The sequence below is a fragment of the Myodes glareolus genome, chromosome 2 (genome assembly GCF_982192425.1).
Source record: "Myodes glareolus chromosome 2, mMyoGla1.1, whole genome shotgun sequence".
Classification (NCBI taxonomy): Eukaryota; Metazoa; Chordata; class Mammalia; order Rodentia; family Cricetidae; genus Myodes; species Myodes glareolus.
In genome coordinates, this window is record NC_142027.1 from 773,952 (window position 1) to 789,740 (window position 15,789).

General features: G+C 36.1%; 2 pseudogenes; both read right to left on the minus strand.

Moving 5' to 3' along the window:
• Positions 1-917: 917 nt before the first annotated feature.
• On the minus strand, positions 918-1,847 carry LOC148122834 (olfactory receptor 4P4-like; annotated as a pseudogene).
• Positions 1,848-6,063: 4,216 nt separating this feature from the next.
• On the minus strand, positions 6,064-6,995 carry LOC148122835 (olfactory receptor 4P4-like; annotated as a pseudogene).
• Between the last annotated feature and the right edge of the window lie 8,794 nt (positions 6,996-15,789).

The window sequence follows — 15,789 nt, forward strand, 5'->3', positions numbered from 1 at the left end:
ATTAGTCTGGACTCCAAATCCCAGATCCTAGGAGGAGTCAGGACCACTCCCACAGGGTATTTAAGTGGGCTCCCAGAAGAGAAACACATGGTTCCGGGTTTGCATGTGCTCCCTGCTTTCCTGCTCCCAACCATGTGCTCAGCCACCAGAGAGAGTTGTATTTAATAAAAAAATGGGCATTTTAATTTGGTTTATCTGACCTAATTGGATTTCTTTGAGCCAGTGGATCTGCTCGTCTTAAAATTTTTTCCTAACACATAACATTGATCAATAAATTTCAATTGTTTTACAACCAGAAAAAAAAGATGTAATTTAATAGAAGCCTTATTGCAGGTATGGTTTTTATTGCAGTGAAGGGACACTATGACAACAGCAACTCTTGTAAATGAAAATATTTAATTGAGATGACTTACAGTTCAGAGGTTTAGTCCATTATCACCATGGTGGCTTGGAGGCAGACATTGTGCTGGTTACATTTTTCAGCCAATAGGAAATCAACTGTGGCACTGGGAGGAGCTTGAGAATTGGAGAACTCCAGTGACACATTTCTTCCAACAACCTACTCCAATGAAGCCACAACTCCTAATAGTATCACCCTCTTTGGGCATTATTTTCTTCCAAACCACCACAGACCACAAAGCTCAGTAAATCTATAAAATATTAAAAATAAATTATTGAAGATTATAGTATCAGTCGCTTGATTTGGTTCACATTTTCAATGCAAGTAACTCTGCTGATTTCAGTTCTGTAGTCCAAAAATTGATATTTTAATAGTCTTTTAGTTATTAAATAAAACGAGTTTTATTCTACATATTCATTATCCTAAAGATAGTGAAATAAATAACATGCATGATATAGTTTCTATTTAATTTACACCTACAATTTTCTATTATAAAGCCACTCACCTAATAAACAAATTAATTGTATACTTCCTTTAAAATTAGAAACTGACACCCACCAAACTTTTCTCCTTTCATTTTTCATCTCTGCCTTTCTCAGTGTGTAAATTAAGGGATTGAACAAAGGAGCAATGATGGTATAAAACAGAGCAAATACTTTATCTTCAGGGAAAGTGGTAGGAGGTCTAAGACAGCATCCCAAAGAATAAAACTATCACAGTGACATGAGACATACATGTACCCAGTGCTTTCTGTCTTCCTTCTGCTGAGTGAGCTCTTACAGTGAGTAAAATAATGACATACGAAACAAATAGAACCATAAAGGTCACTAAAGTGACGATACCTGAGTTGGCCAGAATAAGGACACCAATGATGTATATGTCAGTACAAGCAACTTTAAGCAGAGAAAAGATATCACAGAAGTAGTGGTCAATTTGATTGGGTCCACAAAAGGGCAATAAGATAGCAATAGAAAACTGGGGAAATGAGTGGGCTGCTCCACCAACCCAAGTTGCTAACATTAGAAGATGGCATTTTGTCCTGTTCATTATGACCATTTAGTGAAGAGGCCTGCAGATGGCCACACAGCGGTCAAAGGTCATGACTGTTAGAATTATGACTTCAATCATGCCAAAGAAGTACATTGCAAAGACCTACAGTATGCAGTTTGCATACGAGATGGTTTTCCTAACTACTAGCAGGTCACCAATGAATTTCGGGGTCACACAGGAGGTAAACCATATACCCATAAAAGATAGGTGGCTGAGGAAATAGTACATTGGCTGATGACAAAGAGGGCTGCACCGAATTGAGATAAGGATCACAAAATTTCCTAGCAAAAGAGCCATGTAACAGACTAAAAAAAAGTGCAAAGCAAAATATTTGTATGTCATGGTCATTAGAAAATCCAAGCAGAATGAATTCTGAGACAGTACTCTGATTCTCCATGTTTTTCAGTGTTTCAATTTCATCTTTGAGAAGGAGAAAAATTAAATATCTCCAAATAAAAGAAACAAAATCTTCATAAAATGATCAATGCAACAATAATGTAAACTTAACAAATTTCTAAATCTAAATGTAATCTAAGTCTTAATGTAATATAAATAATTTATATTCAGCAGTAAGAAATGTTTTATTGTTAGGTCTGTGATGTAAAGGTTTTTGTGTGATGACATGTAATGAAAAGACTGAATTTTTCTAGCATTTTCAAAGATAAAAATTATAATATTTTAAAAGTTGTTCTGTTCACAAAGAATAATTTTAACTACTACCAAAAATATTTGATAACTGAATTAATTTAGGTAAAGCAAAATATTTTACACATGTTTTTTCCATTGATTTAACTTTTCTTCACTTAGTTTGGGAGGAAATTCCCAAAATATATGTTTACAGACAAAAGTGTATCTTGTTAAAATTTATCAACACAACTATTTAACATCTGTGAAGAAAACGATCTCCTTTCTCATGTGAACCCATATAATGAAGGGACATTAAAATCACTATCTAAATAACAAGAAACCAAAAAATGTTCAAATAATTTGCCAAAATTATGGAATGATAGTTATAAATTTATGAGCATATTCATTCATTGCCATATTCAAATTTTGCATGATTTTTATAAAATTCATTTGATACTTGTTATGGAAAAAATAAAGAACATATAAAGTCTAAAAAATTAGTAAAAAATTCAAAGCATGTGTCAGTTATACTACTTTATATCATGAATGAAAATTTTAAGAAACTAATTCTACTCAAGTTTATCATTCAAATATAAATTCATTAAGGAAAAAAATAAAACATTTTGCTCCTACCATAGTATCTATATTTTCCTTTGTAATCTGCTTAAGCTGTATTTATTTATTGGTGTTGTTTCAAGGCAAAAATCCCACCATTCACAGTGTTCAAAAAGCTAACAGTGTCAAAACCAGAATTTAATGAGTTATTGTTTTATTGACCAAATTTGTCCTTGTCTTAGTAAAATTAAAGCAGACTCTATTTTGCAGATGGCACTCTACTTATAGAAAAATGACTTACCTATAATTTAAATATAAGCAAATGAGGCACATTACATGAATACACCTAGGGAGCGCTGAATCCCTCATCTCTGTGGATGAGACCATGCAAAGTAATCAAATGACAGAGAGAGAACATGCAAATTAATAAGATCAGAAATGAAAAGGGGGACATAACTACAGACACAGAGGAAATTCAGAGAATCATCAGATCTTACTACGAAAATTTATATGCCACAAAGTTGGAAAATGTAAAAGAAATGGACATTTTTTTAGATAAGTACCATATACCAAAGTTGAACCAAGACCAGGTGAACAATCTAAATAGACCTGTCAGTCGTGAAGAATTAGAAGCTGTTATCAAAAATCTCCCTACCAAAAAAAGTCCTGGACCACACGGTTTCAATGCAGAATTCTACCAGAACTTCCAGGAAGAGCTAATACCTGTACTCCTTAATGTATTTCACAATATGGAAACAGAAGAATCATTGCCAAACTCTTTATGAAGCTACAGTTACCCTGATACCAAAACCACACAAAGACACAACCAAGAAAGAGAATTACAGACCAATCTCACTCATGAACATTGATGCTAAAATACTCAATAAAATACTGGCAAACCGAATCCAAGAATACATTAGAAAAATCATCCATTATGATCAAGTGGGCTTCATCCCAGAGAGGCAGGGTTGGTTCAACATACGCAAATCTATCAATGTAATCCATCATATAAATAAACTGAAAGAAAAGAACCATATGATCATTTCATTGGATGCTGAAAAAGCATTTGACAAAATTCAACAACCCTTTATGATAAGGGTGTTGGAGAGATTGGGTTTACGAGGATCATACCTGAATATAATAAAAGCAATATATAGCAAGCCGACAGCTAACATCAAATTGAATGGAGAGAAACTCAAAGCGGTAAAAAACAATGACATCTTAAATTTTGCATGCAAATGGATGGAAATAGAAAACGCTTTACTGAGTGAGGTAGGCCAGACCCAAAAAGAGGAACACGGTATGTATTCACTCCTAAGTGGATTCTAACCATAATTAAAGGTCTTTGAGCCTATTATTCGTGATCCTAGAGAAGCTAAATAAGAAGATGAACCTGATGAAGATTATTTAGCTATCCACCAGGAGGTAGGAAATAGACAAGAGTCCCAGGTAACCTCGGGTGCATGGGGGGGGGGGGTTGTTGGAAGGGGAGACGGTTAGAGAGAAGGGAGTAAGGAAGGAATGGGGAAATCTCGGTTGACCGGGATGGGGGGGAGGGAGGAAGGATGAATAGGGGATCAGGGAAGAATATATTTCAACTAAGGGAGTCATTTTAGGGTTTACAGGAGACTTGATTATCAATGAGATCCCAGGTCCAAGGAGAGATCCCCAGATTGTTCTCTGGACAGAGGAGAGGGTGCCTGAACTGGCCTTGGCCCATAACCATACTGATGAATATTTTGCTTATCACCATAGATCCTTCATCTGGCGATGGATGGCGATACAGACGGAGACCCACATTGCAGCACCGGACTGAGCCCTCCAAGGTCCAAATGAGGAGCAGAAGAACGAAGAAAATGAAAAAGGAAATAAGGACTGCGAGGGATGCTACCACCCACTGATACAAGGGGACGAATCTAATGAGAACTTACCATGGTCAGTTGGACTGGGACTGAACCCGGACGTGATCCAACCAGATTCTCTGAATGTGGCTGGCCTGGAGTCTTTCTGAAAAGCCATTGACAATGACACTGGGACTTGTTTCCTCTGCATATACTGGATTTTGGGGATACAGTCTGTTTGGATACTCACCTTCCTGGACCTGGAGGGAGGTGGGGAGGAACTTGAACTTCCCACAGGGCAGGAAACCCTGTCTGCCCTTAGGGACGAAGAGGGAGGAGGAGAGGGAGTGGGGGGGGGGGTGGGAGGGTGTTGGGAGGAGGGGCGGAAATGGAAACTTTTATAATTTAATAAAATTACTTTCTAAAAAAAAAATCTTGATACCATTCTCTATATCCCATGTATTTCTGTTTATAGAGAATTATCCCATGTTTCACTGTTTAGAGAGAGCCAGCCCATGTATTTTTACAGCCTGCATCATTCTGACAGCTCTCAGATATTCCTAAATTATTCAGTACCTCATTTTGTTTTGCTTGAATTAGACTGAAAATAAATTATTTTGTAATCTTTTTCATCTTAATGCAGTTTTTTAAGTCCTTTGAATTCTTCTGCATTCAGAATAAAGTAGTTACTGGCCTTTTAGACATTTTTTTCATCTTGAGTTTACATGTATTTCGGTTTCTTTTATTTGTTCAAGGGCGGCATTCGATTTTCACTAAAATTTTCTTTAATTTTTACAGTATTAAATAAGGAATGAAACTATTTCAACTACCCTTTTAAAATTAAAATGATTATTACATAAACACATGGCAGGTCAAATCTCAATGAATAAGCATTGAGTGTTCATCTGTAAATAAAATATTTATAGCACAGTGCTGCCTCCAACTGCAGAATAGGGGTTGATGGAAGTTCTGTAAAAATCAGAGGTGGGGAGGACTGCTGTAAAAGATAATTTTTGGCTTGAAAAAATGTATTGGTTTTAGAAATGTGAAAAACTAAAATAATAATAATAACTTAATGCTTGTTTTTTTAAATTAAGTCATAATGTGAAACTTTTGAGAAATATTTTGTGACCCATAAAGTAGATCTTTTAGACTATTCTCTTATGTTATTTATTAAGAGTTTGTTTTAGTGTTTTTGAAATCTGATTACTAGTTTACTGAACACAGTCATACAGTATAAAGATTTTATCTGTTCTCTGTGTTCACTTGATTATAACTGGTGAACACATTGCTAAGGATAATCTCCTGTCAAACATAATTTGCTATAGATCCAAACAAGCAAAGCAATACAGACAACGTGAACATCAACAACAGCAGCAAATCCGAATAGCAGGATTATAGTTAGGAGGTCTGGTTTAATAAAGAGAACAGTAAATATTTGCTTACGGACAGCCCCATACATATCAGTAGCGTGCAATATACATATATACTATTGATATACATATCGCTACATAAGATCGAAAGGTTATTTGCCATTTGATGCTTAAATTTAGAAGTACTTTCCAGAACCTGTGTCATGGTGGAAAACAGTTATGATTTCAGTCTATTTCCCTCGTCCTCTGTGATACGGTGATGCAATCTCTTGATGGCATTCTTCATCTCCTTGTTTCTTGCTTCTGAGTGTGTAAATCAGGGTGTTGAGCATGGGGGCAATGATAGTGTAAAAAAGATCAAATATTTTGTCTTCTGGTAATGTCGTTGCTGATCGAATGTAAATAAAGAGTAGAGGAGCAAAGAAATGTGGGAACTGCAAGTGTATAGCGCTTTGCGAAGATTCTCTGGAGAGTAAGACCGGACAGTATATATGGTCACAGCGTATGATATCAACAAGACCACAAAAGTCACTAAGCCCATCAGGCCAGAGTTAGCAATAACCAAGAAACCAATATTTCTGGTGTCAGCACAAGCCAGTTTGAGCAGAGGGTACACATCACAGAAGTAGTGATCTATTTCATTTGGGCCACAGTAAGGTAAGAACACTGCCAGGAGAAACTGACCAAGGAATGCAGAAATCTCCCAGCACAGGAAGCGGCAATCATTGCATCGCATCTTTGCCTGCTCATAATGATGGTGTAATGCAGGGGTTTGCAAATGGTCACATAACGATCGTAGACCATTCCCGTGAGGACAAAGACCTCAATGCCCCCAAAGAAGTGCATGGTGAAGAGCTGTGTCATGCAGCCATTGTAGGAAATTGACTTTCGTGTTGCTACTAAGTTGATGATCAGCTTGGGGGTCACAGTGGAAGTTTAACACAGATCTGAAAATGAGAGGTAACTCAGAAATAAATACATGGGTTGATTGATAAGGTGACTACATGTGACAGAAATCATGATAAGTAGGTTCCCGAATAAAATTGCAATGTAACAAAGTAAAAATAAGACAAAATAAAGAGCTTGTATTTCTTTTGTCTGAGAAAGTCCTAGAAGAACAAATTTTGTGATATTAGTACTATAGTCCATGATCCGCAAATGTCTGTATTAATCTGAAATAAATTTAAACATGTGTGAAATACATTTAGCACAATGCTGCAAATTATCCCCTTTTGGGGAGCAGTTAAGATTAAAAATATTCAGAGTATAAATAATGTTAAATTTTCATCTTTATTTAAGAAAAATTTCCAATAGTGTTTTTTTGTAACATCTTGAAAACAGGAATAGCTGTTAAATAGTCTTACATATTTGAGATGAATATTAATGTTGTAGAATAAAACATATTTGTAGTGGGATTCTATAGTGATGCATTGTCAAACAAAAATGGATAGGATACCACCAAAGATCTATAGAATAGCTACTTCTGTAGAATCCCAGTCTAGTATACTTTTTTCTGTTCATTTTTGAGAAGAGATACAGAAACAAATGATTAAATGTGAACACATTTACATGTAAATTCATGAAGTATAATACTTGAGTACTGCCACAAATAAAATATGTTGAGTCACACACTCTATATACAAATATATGTGAATAATGGGCTTGTGTATTTGGAATCACTGCATAGTTATATAGGGTTTCTTTTTTCACCTAACTGAAAAATCTGTTTCTAGTCTCAATAATTTGAACTGCTATATTTAGGAATTTGTATTTGTATAATAAAGGATTATTTTTGACTTACAGAAAAAATATCAATGCAAGAAAAAAAGACTTCTATATTTAATAGAGTCAACTGTGTAACTACATCCTACATGTTGAGAAAAAAGTAACTTTTGTTTGTAATTTAGCATCTACCCAAGTCTTTATTATTATTATTATTATTTATTCATTTATTTATAAAAATTTCCACTTCCTCCCCTTCTCCCAATACCCTCCCATTACCCCCACTTCCTCTCCTCCTCCCTCTCCAGTCCTAAGAGCAGTCAGGGTTTCCTGCCCTGTGGGAAGTTCAAGTTCCTCCCCGCTCCCTCCAGGTCTAGGAAGGTGAGCATCCAAACAGACTAGGATCCCAAAAAGCCAGTACATGCAGATGAAACAAGACCCAGTGCCATTGTCAATGGCTTCTCAGTCAGCCCCCATGTCAGCCACATTCAGAGAATCCGGTTTGATCACATGCTCGTTCAATCCCAGTCCAGCTGGCCTTGGTGAGCTCTCATTAGATCAGTCCCCTTGTGTCAGTGGGTGAAGGCACACCTCGTGGTCCTGACTTCCTTTTTCATGTTCTCCCTCCTTCTGCTCCTCGTTTGAACCTAGGGGGTTCAGTCCAGTGCTTCAGTGTGGGTCTCCGTCTCAATATCCATCCATCTGGGATGAAGGTTCCCTCTGATTCCGGCTTCCTTGCTCACTGTTCTCCCTCCATCTGTTCCTCATTTGGACCTAGGGAGTTAAGTCCAGTGTTCCAATGTGTGTCTCTGTCTCTATCCCCATCCATCGCCAGATGAAGGTTCTATGGTGATTGTAAGGCCCGGGCCTTCCCTTGCTCCCTGGGATGCAAATCAAGAACTGTTTTGACAACCAGCTAAAGCTTCCTGCTAAGTTCTTTGCTTGTTCTGCTCTAGCCAGGTAAAATAGTCTGGGCTTTATATTACTTTAAAATGGTAATTTCTCGACCTGCCCAGGAGAGCCCAGGCGCCAAGGTACCTCTACCCTGTCTGGCACTGCCCTGCACCCCTCGCCCACCTGCCTGCGGAGAAGCTCACTTGCTGCCAGCTTCCCCATCCCCCCTCTGGCTTGGAGGGGGTTCTCCTCTTCTGGGGCCAAAGTATTTAACCCTGGATTAAGCTGAATAAAAGGGGCATTCTCCTCTTGGTGAATGACTCAAACTCTCTATCTGTGTTGTGCAATCCTGTGTTTAACCCCTAGGACCTTACCTAGCTCTTGGAAGGTATGGAGCCAAGGTCATACCAGGTGGGTGGTGATGCAGACTTCGGGTGGAATGTTTTCCACAGGTGATATGCAAAATTTTCAACAGTATGGTTATGGGCCAAGGCCAGTTCAGGCACCCTCTCCTCTGCTGCCCAGGGAACAATCTACCCAAGTCTGAATAACACAATTCAGTTACATTTTACTTAACCATACAAGTTACTCAACTTTTCTAATTGACCCTCTGTTGTAATTTATTTTTGTGTTGCTTTGATAAAACACAGCCAAAATCCAATTTGAGAAGGAAAGGGTTTATTTGTCTTACAGACAACATTCCTTGATGAATGCCAACCCAAGGCCAGAAACTGGAGGCTGTACATGAAACATAGAAGATAGAAATCTGTTCAGCTGCCAGTCTCCAAGCTCAAATACAGTCAGCCTAGGGATGGAATTGCACCCCCCCCCCAGCCTGGAACCTCTAGATCAATGAGCAAACAAGAAAATGCCATATGGACATCTCACAGGTAAATTATATGTAGGTGATTCTTCAACTCAGGTTCCTTTTGCCGGGTGTGTCAATTGGACAATGGAGACTAGCTATCACACCAACCTAGAAGTGATAATTCTTAGTTTCCAGCAATCTCAGTTTCAGAATTTCAAACTGCATTTTTCATGTTCTCCCAATTATTTTCTCTACACTTCTTACTTTTTATCGTCTTGAAGAAAAGTAATCCAGACATCATGAGTATTTCTGTGTTAACTTTTTCCTAGCTTTATTTCTTTCATGATGCCAAAAATAGAACCCAACACTGCATAACTATTCTACCCACACAATCTCACTTTAATATGCATAAACACTTTTGGCTTGTAGACTTTTAAATATAATTTTATTAAATTTATTAAAAATATTAATATAAGAAAAATAATATAGAAGAAACTTTTGGTCGGTCTGCTTGATCATACGAGAAATTCACTTTTTTATGCAAAGGAGAACATTATAAACTATTTTATATTAGTTGCGCATAACACCAGTTCCAGTAAGTTTGAGATTCATTGCCCTTCCATTTAAGTTCTCATTTAATTTGTGTAAAGATTAAGCATATGTGAATCTTTTCAGAGTGTTACAGAGTTGGTGGTAAGTGCCAATAAATCCTTCCTGGAATCCATTACACTAGACAGTGAGGAAAATTTTTTTTGCTGTCACATGAAATTTTAAGTTCAATTAACAGACGTATTTTAGGCTTCCACATTATTACCAATGATTTAAAAATGGGTAATGCTCTATTTTATCCTCTTCTAAAACTCAGATTCTTCTGACTACACGGAAAGAATGAATTATTTATTCTTAACATTCTACATGAGCTGGATCAAGACTCTTTTGAGATTTTCTTCATTTTGTATAGGTAGACATTTTGTCTACCTGTTCTTATCCACCGCAGCTCTTTGAGATTCTTCAAAACATCATACTAAATCAGTGTTTAAAAATATCAAAGGCCTGTGTTATTATAACAATAACGGAAAATAATCTGAGGAATTTAAAACTTTCAAAGTAAAGATTAAAAGATCATCATTTTGTATATTTTAGATACACAGAATTAATTTTAAAGGAATAATTTTATGCTTGAGTACAACTGAACTAATTGAGACATGCTAAAGAAGCTATCATTTAGTTTACTTTTCACCTTATACAAAAGTCAAATAATCAAATAAATCAAAATATAAACTAATGCTCTAGAAATTATTTGAATTTATTATGCACTCCATTTTAATCATCCTTTAGAATAATGTGTGTGTGAATGTGTGTACATATCTGTGGTGTTCGTAAATTGAGAAAGTCACAAAGAATGCATGAAAAAAGGAAAATTATTTGAGGAGAGTTTCTGCAGGGAGAGGTAGGGAGTAAGAGAGAATAACAGGGGGATAAATATAATAACAATACTATACACATATCTCTCAATGTATTTAATCTATATCACATATATAAGCCATTTTATCACTACTCAGTAAATAATGCTGAAGTTTGTCTCTTTCATCTGTCGGTATTATTTCCTATTTCCCTGAACTTAAATAGGTGACATCCTTTTGTGCAGTTCTGCTTAGGTGGAAGTCAGAACGAGTACAAACCTCTATTTTCAGAAATCAACTCTGAACTCATCATTACTTATGTTTTTACATTGGTAAAGAGGGGTTTGAAGCTGGGACTAATGCCTGCTTGCATTTCTGTAAGCAGATCAGAGTAGATTTGCAAAGACAACATCTGCTACTTTTCCTCCTTACCACTGATGCCTAACTTTTCTGATCCTAAAATTATGACATTTCCTTTTTCCCAGAATGTAAAGCTCCCTTACCTGCATAAAGTAAGGAATGTCATTAGTCAGTGTGTCCTACCACACTGACTCCAACACTTTACAGACTGCCTTCATGCCACAGAATGAGAAATCATGAGATCAGAGAAGTTTAAATTTCACAGCCTTCACTGATTTTTTTTTTGTTTTAGTTTTTGTTTTTTTGCAACTGTACTGGGATGAAGTTGGACATTATTCTATTTCCTGTCTAATTATTTACAATTTGATCATAATTCCTATAGTTTACAAAATGTTTCATTATTAACTTATCACAATATTATGTATACTCAGAATCACTGTGCCCTCTGGTGCTACAGCTAACTGCTTTATATGGATTGTTTATTTGTTGAATGTTAAATTCCATGAATTGGTTCTGTACAGAAATTCTACCTTTATGAGTATTAGGGCCATCATGTTAGTTTTCCTTTACAACAACATAATTGAAAGCAGAACAGAATAAAACAAAATGAGACTAAATGAATCAATTTTGTATTGAATCTTGATATCTGACTTTGGGATTAATTATATAGAGTTTCTGAATCTAATATTTTTGTCTGTCATTAATCTTTCAAATTAATCTTTCAATCACTGCTTACTCTGTGGTAGGTATTATACAAGGATGTCAAGTTCCCAAATCACAAAGGATAGACTAAAATTGATATTTAGGAAGAAAAATAGCAATTTATCTTTGTTTGTTAGCAAGATTTTTAAACAGATAAGAAATTTTGCAGGGTTTCATAAGTTAGCTACAATACTAAAATGTAATCAGTTACTGGTTACCTGACTTGGGTTCAGTGAATACTTACAATGTAATATACATATGACTCTGGTTATATTAAATGAGTTACAAAACAAAATGGGAGTCTTCAAACATGGAAAGGGAGTGATAGGGATAGAGAACTAGATAGGTGTTATAGAAAGGCAAGAAAAGATGGGAAGAGAATGTAATCAGAATATGTATGATATTGTCAGAGAACTAACATAAATGTTATACATATGAAGCTGTCAAAAAACTAACATAATAAATTTTTTTCTTTTATTCAACTTTATACAAATTGTCCCTAAAATTTTAAATAAAGAATAGAAGCATCATAAATAATGATTTTATTTATTTTTTAAAAATATATTATAAAAGCATGATTCATATTGCTTCATGCAGAATTTTTACTGAGAGCTGATATTGAAAAATAATTTAATTTGCCATCTACTTGATTTAAATTTTATGCAGCATGATCCACAGCTACTCTTAATTTGGAATCACCCATTAAGTGTAATGGATATGTGTTTAAATTTTCACCTACAAGTAATTTTGTATAACCTGAAGATAACACTTACTTGTTTTGAAAGAAAAGTCCTGTGGTATGTTTCCAAAACAAACTTGACTCTTTCTAGCTTTAGTTAATATAACTGAAGAGGTAAGGAAACTGATGTCATGCGTATTGGCAAATATTCACAGCTCTCTTCCAATATCACATTTACTTTAGTCCCGAGGGGAAGTGAAAACGTAAGTATTTCATGGTTTCTGTTCACTTACAAACTAATTTTCTTGGCAGATACAGTGCTGACAGAAATGCAGCACAGTATCACTGTTTCTAGAGTAGCTCACTGAGATCAGTTGACCAAGGTTAAACAGAACTCTTATTTAAAACTTTGTTCAGAAGTCTAAAAAGGGCTAGCATTAGTGCATCCATCATTTGAGTATATCAGAAAACTACAATAAAATCACCTGTCCTTGTGGTGAGGAGGTAGTCATTGGAAAAGTGATTTTTGTAAAGAAAAGTTACAATACTTAGATATTGAACAGCAATAAAAATAATATTAATATGATAGAACTGGAAACTCATTGTAGCCAGTTTATGCAAAATATAAGTGCTAACTCTATCTACAGTTTTTAAATTATCCCACAAATTCCATAAAGCATATACTATTATCTAATGGAAACATTTAAAATTTAACACCATTGCTTGCCTTCATCCCCACTCCATTTCTCTCTGTCTCTCTGTCTCTCCCTATATCTCTGTCTCTCTCTCTGTCTCTCTCTCTGTCTCTCTCTCCGTGTGTGTGTGTGTGTGTGTGTTCATGTAAGTGTATACACATTATAGAGATTACATGTATATTTGTACAAGCACAGAGATTAAAGGTTGACTTCCTGTGTCTTCATCAATAGTTCTCCACCTTGATTGGAAGGACTTCTCTCAATAAACCTGGAACTCATTTACTTAGCTTGGATGAATACTTAATAAATATCAGAGATCTATAAAGAAACTTTTCAGTTTTATAAGGGCCCATTATTGATTGTTGATCTTAGTGCCTATGCTAACAGTATTCTCTGTACAAAGAGTCTTCTCTTGTGCCAAAGAGTTTAAGGAAATTTCCCACTTTATCATATATCAGCTTTAATGTATGCAATTTTGTCTTGAGGCCTTTATTCCATTTTAACTTGAGTTTTGTACAGGGTGATGATCATGGATATATTTGCATTATTCTACAGGCAGATATATCCAGTTTGATCAGCACCATTTGTGGAAGATGCTCCCTTTTTTCAAGTGTACATCTATATAAAAAATCATGTGTCCATAGGTGTATAGATTTATGTCAGGGTCTTCAATTTGATTTCTTGATCACCCTCTAAAAACTGAAAGTAAGACTGTTATGGAGACACAATACACAAATCATAAAACAAAGAAATCAAGCAAGTACTGGTGTAAAGGACTCATCATTTTAGGTTATTTCTAACATGCCTAGAATGTGATAACACCTACTAGGGATGAAAAGTAATCATCAATGTTATCCAGTTACCTGCCCTGAGAACTGCAGTTCATGACCTGCTGATACATGCCACTTACTACAATGGTAGCATGAACTTTATGGAATGAAACAACTATTCTGATGTGATTTCAGGACCATTCCATGAGTTGGAACTACTGCATGGCATCATTATCTCATGTCCAAATACCTGTGGCTAGAGAGTTAAAAGGTTGTTTTGGTTAACTGTATTATACCTGTAAAAAGACACTATGCATAACCAAGAAAACTTATAAATGAAAGAGTTTCTTGGGGCATTCACTTTCAGGTGGGTTAGTTAGAGTACAGGACCATTATTGCAGGGAGAGTGGCATCATGCCAACAGGTATGACATTAGGGAAGCAGCTAAGATCTTGCATTCTAATCTTTAACCACAAGCACTGAGAATGGCATGGACTTTTGAAATTTTGAGGCTCAGGCAGTGATACATTTCCCCATCATTTTCAAATAGATCCACCAACTAGTAACCAAGCATTAAAATATATGAGTCTCTAGGGGGCATTCTCATCAAAACTGTCACATAGAACCAAAAGGAGATGTGCTATAATAGTTATGTTAAATAGATACCATGTTAAAATAACTCCTAATGATTCATCATTATACGCTTAGAATAGTGCATTTCTTAAGCCTCTTTGGAAGAGCTTCTTATTGGTAATGAAAGACCCCGATATGGGGAGATTCTCACTCAAGTCTCGGGGTAACACGACCCCCCAAGTAACTCATGAGAGACTGTCATTGCTACAATCACATGAAGTTTAATCGATCGGAAGACAGGAACCAGTGTACTTGGGCCGAGACTCATAACCCACGCAGGGGAAGAGTTCAACCCTGAGTAGCTGGGAGAAGGGGTATTTAAGGGAAGAAACCACAGCCCAGTAATCCAAAGGGGTAGGGAGGGCATCATACAAAATCCAAAAATACCAATGATAATCACAAGAGGGCAACTCCCTGTTTCTCAAGATTATTCTCAAGATTACAATCTAACTTTATCTTCAGCTAGTTCCTGAAACTGAACTGGCTAATCCTAGATTTCTGATTCTTCCCTCCCTGCTTAGATTTTTGGCTCTATTTATTCCTGCTAGGGGGATCTGGATTTATCCAGGTCTTTCAGTATAAACACAGAGACTCACAATTGGTCAAGGTGCAGATATAACATGGTGCACAAGAGCAGAAGTTAACCAGAAAAATAAAAATCCTAGCAAGGTGTAGAAATATAGAAGGAATAAAACACCACGATGTAGGCATATAGTCTCTCCCCTAGGTGAGGAGTTGTTGGAGACTGACAGATATTACAAGAGAAGAGAATTTTCTTTAATGCCTTGGATAGTAGTGCATCAACCTAAGGCAGGCAAAACATGCAAGAATATTTGGACAATACAAATTGTGTTTGATTCACACAACTCTATGGTAGGAGAGAGACAGACACAAAGAGATAGAAACACAAAAACAGAGAGAGACAGAGAAGGAGAAAGATACAGACAGACAAAGAGAAACACACTGAGATAGAGTCAGAAACAGTCAGACACAAGGAGAGAGAGACATAAGTTGGGTATGTATGTAGGTAAACAGAGTGGATTTGGTAGGAAGTAGGGGTTTGTTTCAATGAGAAATGTTGGGGTCCGATGCCCCAACATAAAACTACTTTTCCCTAACTGGACCAGTACAGAGGTGTGGGAAAAATTGAGACACAGTTCATACAGCAATATCGGAAAGGAGTCTCAGGGTTCATTCATTCCTGAAGATCACCCGCATTTATTATTCAAACACCTTTTATTCCCCCAGGTAAACCAAGGTGGAAACTTATTAATATT